General features: G+C 42.6%; 1 long non-coding RNA gene across 1 annotated transcript; it reads left to right on the plus strand.

Annotated features, from left to right (window-relative positions):
* Nucleotides 1-258: 258 nt before the first annotated feature.
* On the plus strand, nt 259-3,703 carry LOC118112489. Its single transcript, XR_004697231.2, has 2 exons — nt 259-542; nt 3,006-3,703. It is a non-coding gene; the product is annotated as an uncharacterized LOC118112489 (long non-coding RNA).
* The last annotated feature ends 12,436 nt before the right edge of the window (nt 3,704-16,139 follow it).

Genomic DNA, 16,139 nt, shown 5'->3' on the forward strand with positions numbered 1-16,139 from the left:
TTGACTTTCCAGTGACATCAGGTATCAACTTTAAAAATGAAAAAAGGATAAAACTTCTCTTCCCTCAAACTATCAACCCTCTGCACTGTTGTCCTGCCGTGTGTCGTTAAACTAAAACAACCCATTTACGCAGCATCCTCGTCTTTATCCTTTTGATAACAATGTTGAAAGGAGGGAATTCATTACAGATCTGGAGAATTTGTTTATTGCTCCCATCATTTCCCAGAATGCACTCGAAACGAGGACGGTCCCGTCGCCGAGCAACTCCTGGGGATAAAAATCGGAAGGCAGCCAAGCATGAAAGTCATTCCTGAGAGTGAAGTAAAGAGGACGTCATCTTCAGCCCTCACTTTATGGCCTATTGGTGATTTGGCGACGCTTATCTGCACAAAGCTGTCAGGAGAAAAAAGTTAATATTATTCAGAGACTGGTGATAAAGATGTGACTGATCCGGGGACAGTTTGTCTCAGTGTTGGAAAAGAGCGTCCGAGTGTAAGAGACGAGTTGCTGCTGTTATCTGAACCGACCGAACCGAGAGCAAGGTGAGTTCAGCCGGAGTTCAAAGCTTTTCTGCACCGAGCCGTAAACATTTCATCACAGAGTGTGAATAAAGGCAACATCAGCGCCGGAGATGTTCATTACTTATGAATGTGTGTTTACCCAGAAGCTCATTGTTTAACTGTGCAGCCTGATGTTCGTCCAATTGACTGCAAAGCTTTTAAAACTACACGGAAAAAGAAAAAGTGAGTGTAAATAAAGTTACGCTGCTAATAATCTCATTGATCAATCACATGAGTGAGGTTAGGACATTAAAGCCCCGGCTGTTTAGACCTCTGCACCTGTGAGGCATGATAGTGAAGCCAAATCCTCCAGACCGCCCCCTGGTGGCTCGCTGCAGAATAGCTCATTAACCCCATCTCCTCCATGTTAGTGGACAGGACATAGACCAAACTAAAGGCAAATTACAAGTTAGATAAATTTCAACCAAGTACAAGTACCTTGTGTTTTCTTGTATCCCAACTTCAAACACTACATTCTACACTGCATTAGTACACATGCTACAGATTGCCTGATATCTGAGTGTGCTGTTGTCATCAGCTGTTGATAATAGTTGTGTTGTTTTACAGTGTAATGGATACAGGAAGCTAATCTGCATGAGTAAAGTAAAATATGTCAGTTTACATACGTGTACAGTCAGATTTAGTTTGACAGGCCAGTCACTTTCCTTACAAACACTGTCTTATCTTACATGCGGATCATTTGTGTGCCGTCTGGAAAAGGTTAGCAAAGAAACATACACACATTAGGATCCAGTAAGGATGTAATTACAGCACATATATGCAGAATCAATTGGATTAAGCGTGATTGTTTGAGCGGCTGATCTCCTGGCAGACGCTTCACATCCATCACATCACACACAAATAAACAGCTGTGCCACAAGTCGACTGCAACTGCCAAGTACGAACACTGACCTCGGCCCACTTGGCTTCTTCCACTGACACGACGCTGCAACTTCTATACTTTGTATTTGCAATTTTAATAGTTTTTACACTGCAATATTTACATGTTTGTCTTTTTATAAGAATTTGCAATGACAATAAAGGAAGTCTATGTGATGTAAACTAAATCTGGAGACATGCAGAGTATATTCTTTCAACACATTTCAATAATAATGGCTCAGGTGTCCGTTTTAAGCCGGTGAGTCCACATGTGTCATAGAAGGACCCTGGAAGTAGCTCATCTAAATGGAATGCGGCTCGTTGTTCACGTTGTCATTCGCTCGGGCCAGAAAAGTCTTGTGTTGTGAGGAAGCTCCAGAGCTTCAACCTGAGACCTGATCACACAGAGGGAAACTCTGGACAGTTTCAGATGGTTGTAAAAACAAAAAACACACTCAACAGTGTGAAGGAATACACGTCAGAATGATTTGAGGTGTATTTCTGTATATATTCATATCAAAATACCCAGACACTGCATTTGTAAACACTTTCTGTAACACAAACTATTTCATGCACCACAATCCGTCTCCATTCATATCGTCTTGATTCCAGTCGACCGAATTGCTCATTAAAAATGGCCTGCGGTTGTTTTTTCTTCTTTTCCTTTGTGATCATGTTGCTCAGCATCCAAGTAGTAAATTGATCTGTTTTTCTATCTTCTCCCGTTATTAAATAATTCAGTGGATTAAACGTGCCAGAGGGTCGTCTCCTCCACTCGCTCCAGAACAAATGAACACACAACTCTAGGTTTTTCTGGGGAAACTTAAAAGATTTATTCCTCTGCAGGTGGGAGCAGCAGCAGCAGTTTGACCAACGTGTAAACTGTCCTGCAGCTCTTTAGTTTCTCTGTGTAAACTGCTGATCCCTGATACTTTCAAACTGAGCCGTAGACTCAGCACCAACAAAGTATTCTGACACATGAAACCACAGATGATACGATTGTGAATCATGAAAACTTTCACAAGTGAGTGTGACTTTTTCGGGATAAAGAGAAACAGCTGCTGCATCTTACAAGTCTTTATAATCTGTAATATGAACATTTTAACAAGTGATTTTAAAGAAGGAGAAGTTTGGGATTGTTGGTGAAGCATCACAGACTCAGACTGAGACATAAAAAAAAGTTTTACAACTCAAATAACAGGAACATTTGTAGAATATAAAACACTCGATTGACATTCAACTTTAATGTCAGTAATAAAGTAGAAGAACAGACTCTGACGGACACGGCTCTTCGTTTGCTCGTGTAAACACACGACAGGTGCTGCTAAGAAGAGGCTCATTCATGGCCCTCAGCAGCAGCAGCAGCAGCTCGGCCCTGTGATCCCCTCAGTGTGTGAGCGGCTCTGCACAGTTAATGTGTTTTTGTCAGTGGGAAAATTCCAGCACTGTACCGGCTCCCATGTGGTTGTGGTTTGGGGGGGGAAAGGCACAGTAATGCGTTTGTGACGCAAGAGGGAGGAAATTGCAGAAGCTTCCTGCACAACTGTGCTTTTGTACCACTTCCAGGTGGAGACCAGTCCAGTCTGCAGGCAAAACCAGGGCCGTGCAGCCCAGACCGAGGTGCAACAGTGCAGCCTGGAGGCAGGGAGAGGTACTGCCTCTGGGAATTCAACTTTCAGCTTTCCAAACAGCTAATGTGATGCAACAGACTCTTCTGATTTTGTGCTGTGGAGCTGCATCTGATATCTGTGAGTTACTGTGAAATGCTTTAGGTTTATCATGCAGGTGCCAAGATTTTTAATATGTTGCATGTCCAAAACAAAGCTGTTCACAATCCTCCACCCATCGTCATACATTTTAGTCTGAATTGTACTTTTTCTTCATAATTACCACAGATCTTCCACCATCTGACTCAGTGTGGGTAACATGTACCATCTGCTGCAGGATAGTTTCATTCTGTATCACTTACTTTAGACCTTACTGCCTAATTTCCAATGTCAAGATATTAGATAGTTGTATATTTTCTCAGATAATACCATTAGAACAAACATCATGGAGTGGGATCCCTCAGCTGTGACTCTCCCTGAAGTTTCTCTGTTTGTTTCCCCTGTTAAAAGTTATTTTGGGAGGTTTTTTACTTGTCGAGGGTCGTGAACAGAGGAAGTCGCACCTTGTACAGAGTGTTGAGCTCCATGAGGCAAATTGTAGTTTGTGAATATGAGCTTTTCAAATAAAGAAATTTGATGTAATGATACAAATTTAAACTGTGACTGACTATGATTTGTAACATGATTTGGTGGAAAACCTTGGCTGTGAAAAACCTTTCTTCTAATAGGAAACGTATTGTTTGATGTATCTATTCAAATATTCAATCAACCCATAAATAATAAAGTTTTTAATAGTCCTATGAATGTATTAGTAAGAAAGTGTGAGGTATCGTAAATCATGGTATAAAACCATTTATTAGTACCATCACTTCACTTATATTATTTTAAACTCTAGCACCACCTGGTGTTTAATTTTTGAAAGATAAAATAGTATTTCTTTCATTAGAGGAACTTGTATGTTAAACAATATATGAGAGAGATTTAATAAATTAGCATTTGATTGATTATTAAAATTAAGAAGGATATTTATATATGTGTCCTGTGGGTTTGACTTCACTGCAGTATTAACAGCTCTGGGTCCATAAATAATCGACTAATTAACATATCTTTGAACTTCAGAATATTGCGAATATTTAATACATTTTTATTGGATTTGTTTTAATAATATAATACGATTTGATTCATACTCAATGTTTAACTTGATTCTGCAGCAGCCATGTAAGGAGAGAGGCTACATCTGGTATATTAGGAGGTTCTCTGTTTTTCCAGTGTCTAAAACTGGTTCTTCAGCTGTAACATGAAAGTGTGAATCATGGAAAATCAACCTGATTTGATTTATTATTCATTATTAGTGAGATGAAATGAAAAACCTCCCACCTGTTGTTATTAGAGAGAGAAGAGTTTGTTTCTATGGATTTTTCAGATCACTTTGAAGGATCCACGAAAGGAAACCAGGGACATGTTCCACCTTCCTCCACAACAAGCTGCTGAACCTCCAACTGCACACGATGTGAATATATTAAGGTGGAAAGAGTCGTTGAGTAAAGTCAAAAACATGTTGGAGTTGAGCTCTGAATTAAAACCACGTCCAGTGGTTGTTTGAAATGTAGCAGCTGCGAGAAAAATACACATGAGGAAGGAAATCTGTCTTTTCTTCTGTTTCTCTGCCAAAGTCTGACATCTGAACGCAGCAGGCGAATCACTTCACATAGCTCCGAGTGTGTGTGTGTGTGTGTGTGTGTGTGTGTGTGTGTGTGTGTGTGTGTGTGTGTGTGTGTGTGTGTGTGTGTGTGTGTGTGTGTGAGAGAGAGGGGGATGTATGTGAGAATGTGTGTTTATGTACTTTCCTTGAAAGAAACACTGCTGACCTATTCGTACAGTAAGTCTGGGGTCATACGATCTTTGTCTCTCTACTATATTTATGACAATTCTTTATATAAAAAAAAAGAACAGCCCAATTAACCAGATATTAATGGTTTATAATCAGCTTCATATTTAACAGAAACTTCTCCGTGACATGTGTGAGACATCTTTGATCAGAGTGAACAATGACACTGGAGACATTGTACACAGCCCCTGAGACCATTGATTGATTAATAAGTAATAAAAGCAAATCATGTTATGACAGTTATTAGGTTTCTCTGCAATAAAATATAAAATATCTACAAACAACATGTCTTTCAAGTTGATTGCTTCTGTCTGTTTGTCTGAACACAGCTGCAACATCACACACATTCATCATGGTGAGGAATAAAAGAAAATGTTGCACTTTCCATCAGAAATCAGTTTTTAATACGTTTGTTTGTTTTTAATAAAATAACCTGAGTGGACTCAGTTTGTTTCCAAGTCTCTGATTTCTGTTGTAAACTGTATTCTCACGAGCTGCCACCAGGTGTCAGTCTGACACAACCGTCAAGGTGGAAGCCAAACGTGTTAAAGACGAGACGAAGGTGGAAGAAGAAGAGCAGCATCACAGACAGAAGCTGACATAGAAATGAATTATTCTGCTCGTCACATATTTACACCTTGATATTAGCCTGATATTTATTATTATCTTGGGAGTAAGATCATCCGAGTTCAGACGGTGGCAGGTCGATGTTTTCACTGAATCTAAATGTTTCCTTTGCCAAATTTCATAAGATCAGATAAGATAAGATAAGAGGAGATAAGATCAGATGAGATAAGATGTTATAAAATAAGATCAGATGACACTTTATTACCTGAATGCTCTTTTGAAATTTGCTCACATAAATGACGACAAAAATAAAAACATATAATCAAACAACGACAAATACAGATAAACACTCATTATGAATAATAATAATGAATAATGCCACGTAATCTATATCATCACTCCCTCTAACATACTTGATTGGATTTCATTTGCACAGAGATGAAAATTTATTTTCAAGACAAAATAATGCACACATTTTTTTTACATTAAACTTTACTGAACTTTATACTCTCAAATAATTCAAAGTGTTTGTTTTACAGAATCAAAAACAACATGTTTTTTTTTACATAATAAGCTTCAACTTTAACCCCCCCACTCTTCCTCTGTGTGTTTTTGGATGTTTTATAGATGATTATCTCAAACGTTATATCATTTATCATTCACTATTTACACACCTTCCCACATAGTGTGGTTTACACACATCACATAATTTATTATACATTTATTTTATGTTTATTGCTTGATTTATCGCTCTGGAAATTAAACATTTTTATCTCTTATCAGGATTTTGTTCCTATCTATGTTTTTAAATAAAACTTGAATGTTAATGGTAAACCTGATTCTACCAGGAAGAAATATTTGACAGATTTTCTTTAGACGCAGACACATGTATGTGAAATTAAAATAAAAAATATATAAAAACTAAAATATAACAGTGTACAAGGAATTACCCCCCCCATGCAATAAAACTGTATCAAATATTTCCATGCCATAATCCACACAAGTGAAAAAAGGTATTTCTCCCTAAAGCCGATACGTTCTGTGTATTTATATAAATAAATGTGGAGTAACGTCAAATTAAAATGTGTCTGGTCTTTACCGGCTGAGTCCGAGCACCACACCATCTGGTGCCTTCTGCTTTATTCACCCTTAACTGGCTTGAGTTAACTCACCACAGCCGAGAGGATCCACATCATTTTCTAAAGGAATTCAAGTATTAACAGCCTCGAAAAAACTCCACCTACCTCTAAATAAAAGCAGTTTTTATAGCCGCACTCAGTCACACACACACACACACACACACACACACACACACACACACACACACACACACACACACACACACACACACACACACACCTTTCAATGCATGTTAATGCAATATGGTCGCAGCCTGGCCAGGGGTGGGGATTGACTTGTTTCCAAACACTTAATTCAATTTGTCATCGCCATTCAGGGAGGCTCAAGTGGTCTAATTTGTGTTAATGAGGGGTAATAAAGTCATAGCCCCCTATATTACTGCCAGGGGGGTGTAAGCGAGTGTGTGTTAAGTGTGTGTGTGTGTGTGTGTGTGTGTGTGTGTGTGTGTGTGTGTGTGTGTGTGTGTGTGTGTGTGTGTGTGTGTGTGTGTGTAGGGATGGGAGCTGTAGGTATTGACTTGCTTTGGTCTCAGGCGGCCTGCCTGGCTGTTCTCCGTCTTGAGGATACCCCCCCTCCCTTTCTCTCTATTGTACCCCTAATTAGATGGCCTTTGTTGGGTTAATGCTGCTGCCATCTGGTCGGTCGTCCGCGGGTGTCAGCCCCAGGGTTGAGGTGGGGGAACCCAGAAGGAAATGTCTCTGTGGTGGAGAGGCCCTTCTCCTCCCATCATCCTCCTCCTCCCTGTCCTCCCCTCATTCAATACCTCTGGCCTGGACCATCTTCCCCCTTTGGCTGACACCACAAGGACCCTTTCACACTTGAAGGAATTAGTGAAAGATTGATGTCTCCCTCTGCCTCTGTCAGTGCGAGAGGGTGGATGCCACTGCGGTGAGACTTTCCCGTGCAGCCGTGCCTTCCCACCCCCTGCAGAGTGCTGGAGTGCAGGTTTCAGCAGGCAGATAAAATATCAGTCTGAGAGGTTACGACTCGCACAATCGAGCGTTGGTTGTAAAAATCCGGTAGAAGAAAGCTGCAGTCACACTGGGCCTGTGCCAGGTGTGTGAGAGAGCCGATGTGTTGCAGGTGGCGTTGAAAATGTCAAGTGGATTGATTGAGTGGGAGTTTTATTGAACCGCAGATGAAAATGTGCAGGTTTGGGTCGAACAATGCGGAGAATTGGATTTCCTCAGAAAGATCGGTAACGTATAAGCGAGTCTCTGCTGCAGTTTGAGCAGGAGACTGGTTAGTTCTTCATCTGAGGTAACGCAGTGTAATGGTCCAACGTCCTACGTACATGTCCGTGGTTCCATTTACGCTCAGGACACGGTCACATGGGTGCGAATGTGAAGCAAATATCGCAGGTCAAAGTTCACCACAGATGAACTTTGAAGTGAATGTCTTTATTTGCCTCCTCGCTCGCCCCTAAATGAAGGTCGGCATCGATCTGCTGTTGCACGCATGCAAACCTGATCCCATATTCTGCTCCATCCCTTTCCAGTAGGTGGATATATTGCACCTGGAGCATGCGCAGTCGATATCTGCATCGGGGTCCGTGCCGTGCGTACCCTAGTGGACATGGGTGGATGACTTCATCTTAACATCTGGAGCAGATTCCATGAAGGAGACGGATCCAGGATATTTTTATTTCCTTTTCCTTTAACACTGCAAGGTCGTATATAAAGAACGGAGAAATCTTGATCTGTCTTATCTGTGGAACAATTTGGTGCAACTTGATTGAATCTAATGCGACGGTTGGGCTTTGGCGGAGGAAACGCGCTCTGGATGACCTTCTAGTTGGTAAACGTGGAAGTGTCTGGAAAGTGAAAAGCATCTTCTATCTCCTCCTTCATCATCATTTGCTTTGGCTTTATGCGATGGCCTGAAATGATCCTTCATTAAATCCATGTAAGAGCAACTCGGACACAGAACCAGCGACAGTCTGACTGACGTCGGCTCTGCGCTGCTAAACAGACAGAGAGAGAAGAAACACTGACACAGTTTTCTCTCCGTGACACCCGACTTGTCCTGTCAATCAGCGTGTTTGTTTTGTTAATAATGTTTGTGTTCGGGACTGTGCAAGTGTGTTTGTGGCTGTTATGTGTGAGTGTGATGGGGGTGTGTGTTGTTCTGTTGTTGGTGTCACCCTGCCTCTCTCTCTCTCTCTCCCTCTCTCTCTGTCAAGCGGGGAGCACAACCCTTACATGACCCTGAGCAGTTGGCTGACTGCGCCTCCTTCACGCCTCTTTCATCCCACCCAGAACAACATCGTCCATCTGCCCCCCCTCCCGCAATGACAGGCCGGGACCGGGACACAGGGCCGCCGCCGCCATGTGCCCGAGGAGACAAAGTTTAGAGGTGAAAACTTTCGGGGACGGTTGCGACGATGTGACTTCTGACAAAAGTGGTGAAAGGATATTTTGATATCACCTACAGCCAACTACTACTACTACTACTACTACTACTACTACTACTACTACTACTACCACTACTACTACTACCATTACTACTACTAACTTACCAACTTTACGGACAAATCCTAATCCGTTCTATGTTTCAGGCAGATTTGAAAGAAACAGCGCCACCTTTAGAGACCAGAATGACACTGCAGTCTGGGGGGGAGCACAGGTCACTGCTGCTCACCCCGACAAGTGGAAAATGGGAAAGAGAAATTCAGCAGAGAAAGAGGATTTTGAGGATTACACATGTTACTGATATTATGATAAAAGACGAGGATATAAAGGCTTTGTAGGAATACATCAGTGTTTTCAACCAAAGCCAGATTGATCTGTTTCTGCTGTTTTCATTTGTGAAAGTCGGCTTCAGCTTGCCGTCTGCTGTTTCAGTGTTTTATCAACAGTATGACAGAAAAGAGAATTTTAAAAACTGCAATATCAAAGCATATGTAGAAGTTAAAACAAGCTACTTTCTGCATCGACACCAGCAACACAAGCAGAATTACCTAAGAACACTCACGACTCCCCATTGGTTTGTATAACAGCTTCTTGCACAATGTTAATAATCTGTGTGTGTGTGTGTGGAGAACACCACATTCCATTCATACCTTGTCGACCCCTGAGTCCGGTCCAGATTTCTTTTTTCTGCGTCCTGTTGAAATTCACAGAGCACAGCGGATTGGATCTCCACCGGCGATCCGGCTTTGAAATGTATTATTTTAGCTGTGGAAGTTTTTCTTGGAATTGCAAACTGTGCATAACTTCAGAGCAACTTGGGCCTAAATTCCCTAATCCTGAAAGTCAAACTTCATTAGAGCGTTCGATTTATCTTCCAACGTTCAGTCGAGTCTCTTTTTTTTTCCTCTTATTCTTTTTTTATTCCGGGGCCACATGTTGAGCACACCCTTCGTGTAATGGTCTTATTAAGAGGGAGTTGGTTTCCAAGCAAACTGGCCCGTGTCTCTCGCAGCAAAAATTAGGCTTGAATGAAATCAGATACGATTAAGGAACTTATTAGTTCTTGTCATGTTCTTGTGGGTAATACAATAAACATGGTGCTGGAATAATCACAACCAGAAGGGCTGCAATCATAAGAACAACTGGATTCCCTTGAACGAGTATCCCCCCTCATTACAGCACTTTGGTGCGGTGTTGTTTTAGGTGTCGTTACAGTCCACTCTCATTGTTCCAGAGGTGTTAAACCAGGCTGTGCAGGGAAAACATTTTCATAGCCCCCGTGCAAATGACTTTTCTGTAGATAAACATCATGTCACCGGTGAACAAGAAGATAAGTTATAAAAGTCGACCGTGTTGAACAAGCTCTTTAACAAAATGGAAATGAGTTTTTAAATCCAGGTTTTGGGTCCTTTACAAAAAAGGAAGTGATACTGAACGGGAATCAGATGCAGTGTATGTTATTTACCTTGGTTTTGTTTGTTTGTGAGCGAGATTACTCACAAACAACTCAACAGACTTTTATGAAAATTGGAGGAAGATGCTGGATCCGTCAGGGACGAAGCCGTAACAGATTTTTCAAGTTTCTCACCGTCTTCCCAGCGAATAATTTATGATGAAATGGGATCTTGATAAAAAAAAAAAACACGAGTGAAATCTAAGAGCGTGTGACTGTTGGGCCTTGGCGGAGGTATCGAGTTCTTATAAATGTCTTTCATATTTTATTTGAATATTTACAGATTTTAGCACAACTGATGATTCATTTCATCGTCAATTGTCAAATAATCTACGAGAAACAATCAGGCTCCTCATTGTGGAAAATACACATCAAAAGTTAAAATACTCAATTTTATTTGACCCAAAGTCCAAAACTTGAAAGACTGAATTTTAATTAAGTAAATAAATATAAATTTTACGATCACGCAGAAGATGATCATATTAATTACAGCCAGAAAGTGTTAAGAATTTTTGATTGATAAACAAACTAAAGTGATCATTAAAATTGTTGATTTCTGTTGATTTAATAATCATGTCGTGGACTAATTGTTTGAAGTATTTTAAATACAAGTAGGTTTACTCATAACAAGTGTAAATTATTTTGTAAATGATCCTAATCTGCAAAGTAACTAGTCGTTGTCAAGTCAATGCTTTTAAGGGGAAAAAGTAAAATAAATTACATTTCCCTCTAAAATCTTGCAGTGTAGTTCGTCCTTTTCATTGTAGAAGTATAAATACTCTCAATGCATTAAATGTATGCATACTTAGGTTAAAAGTATAAATACTTTGATTTATTTCCCATTTAACATAGTAGTTTGCATGTTAAGCCTAAGAAACATGGATGTTAAAATGCTCGTTCATTCAAAACTCTGCAGCTCAGATTTAGGTTTTCTGGCAAATTGTCTGCAAACAATGTTTTTCTTCTGAGTGACACACACACGTAGGCTGTAACACACTAAAGTGCAATAAAAGACCTACAACCATAAACACACCCGAGACGCATTGGACCAAACAGAACCTGGTATCTGTGACATAATCACCAGGAATCTTATCACAAAATGCCTTTGCCACCTATTACACCCCATGGTGGCGTGAACCACTTCGCCTGAGACAAACGAGCCTGGGCCTCAAAAAGCCTCTTCACCCTCCAGCGGACACACACACACACACACACACACACACACACACACACACACACACACACACACACACACACACACACACACGCCTCCACATGCAGACACTCTATCTCCAGGCCTTAACGCTCCTGCGACGCTCGCAGGGTTAAAATAAACGTTACTGCTGAACCATATTGTGCCCTCCCTCCTCTCTCCATATCCTTTATTCACAGGCGCGTAATTGGTAGTCAATTTGAGCTCCCCCTTTGCCTATTGTGGGCACATTTTGCTCTGACAGAGTGCGGAAGATTAATGGCTACGAGCAGCCGAGGGAGGCTCGCCTCAGCAAGCATGAGCGCCCTAAATTCATTACACCAATTTCCCCCTGTCCTGCGCTCCCCGACTCGCACCCACAAGAGAGGAAGAAAAGGGGGAGAAACAGGACTGAAAAGGGATAAAAGCGAAAAAATGGTGCCGATGAAAGAACGACAGGAGGAGGTGAAGAAACAAAGGATTAAAGAGGTGGCTGCACATTAGTGGTTGCACACACGGTCTGGAACTGAGGAGACGAAAGAAAGAGCAGATTTTTCTCTTTTTTTCGTCGTAAATATCAGTTTGTTTTGACCGCTGAAGTAGTTAGAGAGTCGGGAACGGCACCAGCCCAACTCGTACACACACACACACACACACACACACACACACACACACACACACACACACACACACACACACACACTGATACCATATACACATCCGAAAGAGAACTAACATTTTCAGAAGGTCACAGAATTTAACTGAATCCTATTTTTCTAGAGCATCCCTGCAAGCTTCGAAGGAAAATTCACAAAAACAGCTTCTACGACTAGAATATTTAGTCCCTACTTGTATCAACCGGCTCTGAAAGCTGCTACAAACCACCACAAACATCATCTCAATGCTCATGTCACTGCTGCACTTCCACTCTGCTGCCAAATCAGTATCTAGTCAACATCAAAACGCCTGCTGGGCTGCAGCAGGCAGGCGAGCCGCGGCGTTGCCAAGAGCTTCGCGAGCATCCAGAGCACATTCAGATCTCTGTCACTGGCCGTGGGTGTGTTGGCAGCGAGGCCCGGCTGGCTCAGAGGAGAAGGAAACACCTTGAACTTGGGAATGATAAGGGTGACCTGTCCCCATTTACTTGGGCCGACCCATAATTGCGATGATTTATTTCTCCTGTCAAAGCCAAAGGGAATGCCCCCGGCCGCCCCTCTGCATTTAGTCTCTCCCCGTTTTTCCCCCCTTTTCCTCTCCCTGACAAACCGTCTCTGCCTTTCTGCCTCTTGGCTGCGGTCGCGTCTCTCTGCTTGGACGGATATAAAACTGTGCTCGCCGTACACGTGCATTTCTGTCTGTGTGTTTCCTGGCCTCACCAGCCAGTGGACACGTCTGTGTGTTTGACCATCAGATGCTCCGTGCCCCCCCGGCGATGGCACCGCGCCCCAAGGACTTGCACAGCCCGCTGGAAGAAGATCCGTCTTGTGCCGGGGCCGAGTCCATTGTCCTGCAGTGACAGGCGGCGTGGAGGGACGCCACCGGGAGGCCGGCAAGACACAGTGTGGGCCCCCGGCGGTGCTGCCACACCACAGCCAAGAACGACCCACCCCTTATGTTACTGACACTTCCTGTCTGCTGTTGGGCCCATGGAAAAGATGGAGGTTCTGGTTTTTCGAGTGACATCACATGTTCCTTCCAGGAGCCATGTTGGATCTGTTCCATTAAGAGACAATAAAAAAAAGATTCTTGCTAACTTCATACTGGGAAATGATTTAGCTCAGTGTTTTACGTAGAAGCCAAAGCCCGTAAATAAAGATGGACATGACGGATCCAAAAGGTGGAGCCAAAGTGTCTTGAGCGCTCCCTGGTGGCAGAAAGCAGTAGAGGTCATGAACTCCACCTTCTCCGTGTTAGTGGACAAATAAAGAGAGGACACGGAGATGCGTCCAGTCTATGGTGAATAATAATAAAATATGGATTTTTTTGTGCTTTGCTCAAGGGCAACATTTAGCTTTACTGATTAATCTGCTGTTGATCAGTGATTACAGATATAAGATCAAGGTTGAGGTTTGAGTCCTTCAGGTACACCAATAAAATACGCATCGCAAAAAGAGTGAAAGATCCAATGTCTACATGAGAGAAAACAACACAAACGATTCAAGGGAAATTACATTTACACAATGTCGCATTTTCAGCATGATGGAGTTTTAGGTTGATTTCGTTTGTTTATGAGCAAGATTGTGTAAAAACTACCGGACAGATTACCACGAAACCTGGTGGCAGGATGTGGTGTCGGTCAGGAAGGAACCCATTACATTTCGGTGCAGATCCAGATTAGGGTAAGATAGGACATTTTTCCTCATTTCTCTTGATTTCTATGAGAATAATTCATCGATCTTGATGAAATCAGGAATATGGAGTGGACTGATATTTAAGAGTGTGTTAAATTTGCTGCAGACCCAATTTAAAGGTGAGCCTCAGTTCATTTTTGCACATTTAACGTCCATTTATGATGACATCTCTCTATGAAATACATACATTTTCATGATATTTAAACTGTATTTTTAGTACGTGAAGAGCCGATGGTTTCCAGTCACTGATCCTGTCATCAGTTATAATCTCTGATGGTGGCAGTCCGGACCTTTCTTCTCTCCACGGGGGTGAATTCATTTGACCCGGCCTTCAGCGTTCTTGGCAGATTAACACGGGGACAGTGCTGTGAGATTTGCCGGCCTTGTAATTTATGTACCTTCCCTGGCGCTCGGTCTCCACTCTGCACCTGTTCAGAGGCCACAATAAGCACAGTTTCCCTGCCAGGGCGGCTTCACAGAGATGGTGACAGTGGACGTGGGTGCACAGGTCAGGGGCTGCAGGAAAAAAAAAAAAACAGCTCACCATTCTCTTGTTTTATTCTCGTTTGGACAAGAAAGGGAGAACTTCAGGGGGTTGGAGGCTTCGGGGGGCACTTCCAGGGCAACTAGTAAATCAGTGTAGGCGAGATAGATTCATTGATAGGAGAGCAACATAAAAGGCCTCCATTGTAGTAATGTGGACAAGGTGTGCAGGTTCCTTCCTCCACTGCGCACAACCCTCCTAAGATGGATACCGCTCCAGTTTGCAAGGTTCTACTTAGCAGCGCCTTTCGCCGAGACCCGGGATCGGAAGACGCTCCAAATGTTTCGCATTAAGGCTTCACCATCGCTGCAGCTCTCAGGTTTGGGAACCAGGAGGCGGGTGAGGAATGATCAGCGGTGTGAGTTGTGGGTCTTTTACTGCGAGAGATACGGCCCCCGGGCGTCAGCGGGTGTTGTGATCGGTAACAGCGAGTGTTCATAAAGATGTCACAGGGAAACTTGTGGAGACACAAAGTCTCAATTTCAGCCAAAGGTGCTGCCAGCCAGATGTGGAGGCACGGCGCGGCAACTGGAACACAACCTGCCCGTCCTCCGTGCCAAATCTGAAGCTAACAGGCAGAACCTCAGGATCCCTTTGAAGTCGGTGCCAAGAGGTGTCCGGGCCCTTAACGACCCGAAATTTATTACAGCACCATCTCGCTGGGAGTGAGAGGTCGACGTTTGTCCGGTGAAACGTCTCTTCATCCCGTCTTTTTCTCAGCGCCTCCCTTCGCTCGGCTTCATTCCTCCCACTCTGCCTCTCTCGTCTTTCCCTGCACCTGTTTAACACCTTGACTTCATTTATGACCTTTGTCGAGCTGCTGTTAAGTGTTTCATGTTACTGTTGCCTTCGCAGCGGCACAGCTGGCTGAGCAAACAAGTGTTGCATGTGATCTCGGGGCCCGCTGGACTTTTTTCTCTCTCCCAGAACACTTGATAAACAGTGTCAGAATCAGACATTCATAGTTGGGAGCGAGAGCCAAACAATGCCTGAAAGCAGATAACAACAATATAACATGGTAGTTAGTGCGGGAACACAGCTGTGGTGCAGGACAGATTGGGATTTATGGAGCAAAACCAGAACGACAACAGTGAAGTAACTGGAAGTTTAATTTATTTCGCAGACCAAGCTAATATTTCAGTCTTTTAATGGCTAAAAAGTGCAGCTCACTTGTTAACACTTGGACACTTGTTATTTAAATGGTAAGTAAAAGTATTTCTGTATCATTTAAAAGACCGAAAAGGCGGCTTATCCCCGACGCAGACGTGATAACATAAGGGATTATTAGCTTACACATATCTGTTATCACATCGTTTTATATTTTTGAAATGTTCCCTGCACTTCACGGCTCATGTGCAAAGACAAAAAAAACTTTCTGTTAACGTTAAGTGAAAGCACTGTTTGACCCGGGAGTGACTGAGGCCGAGACCAGATGGCCTGGTAAATTAATAATAAAAGAAAAAAAGTGAAACAAAGCATATGGACTGGAAACGGCAAAAAAAAATCCATGGGGGATTTCTCCACCTCTCACCGAGACAAGTGTGCAG

Source organism: Hippoglossus stenolepis, chromosome 7 (genome assembly GCF_022539355.2).
Source record: "Hippoglossus stenolepis isolate QCI-W04-F060 chromosome 7, HSTE1.2, whole genome shotgun sequence".
In the NCBI taxonomy this organism is placed as follows: Eukaryota; Metazoa; Chordata; class Actinopteri; order Pleuronectiformes; family Pleuronectidae; genus Hippoglossus; species Hippoglossus stenolepis.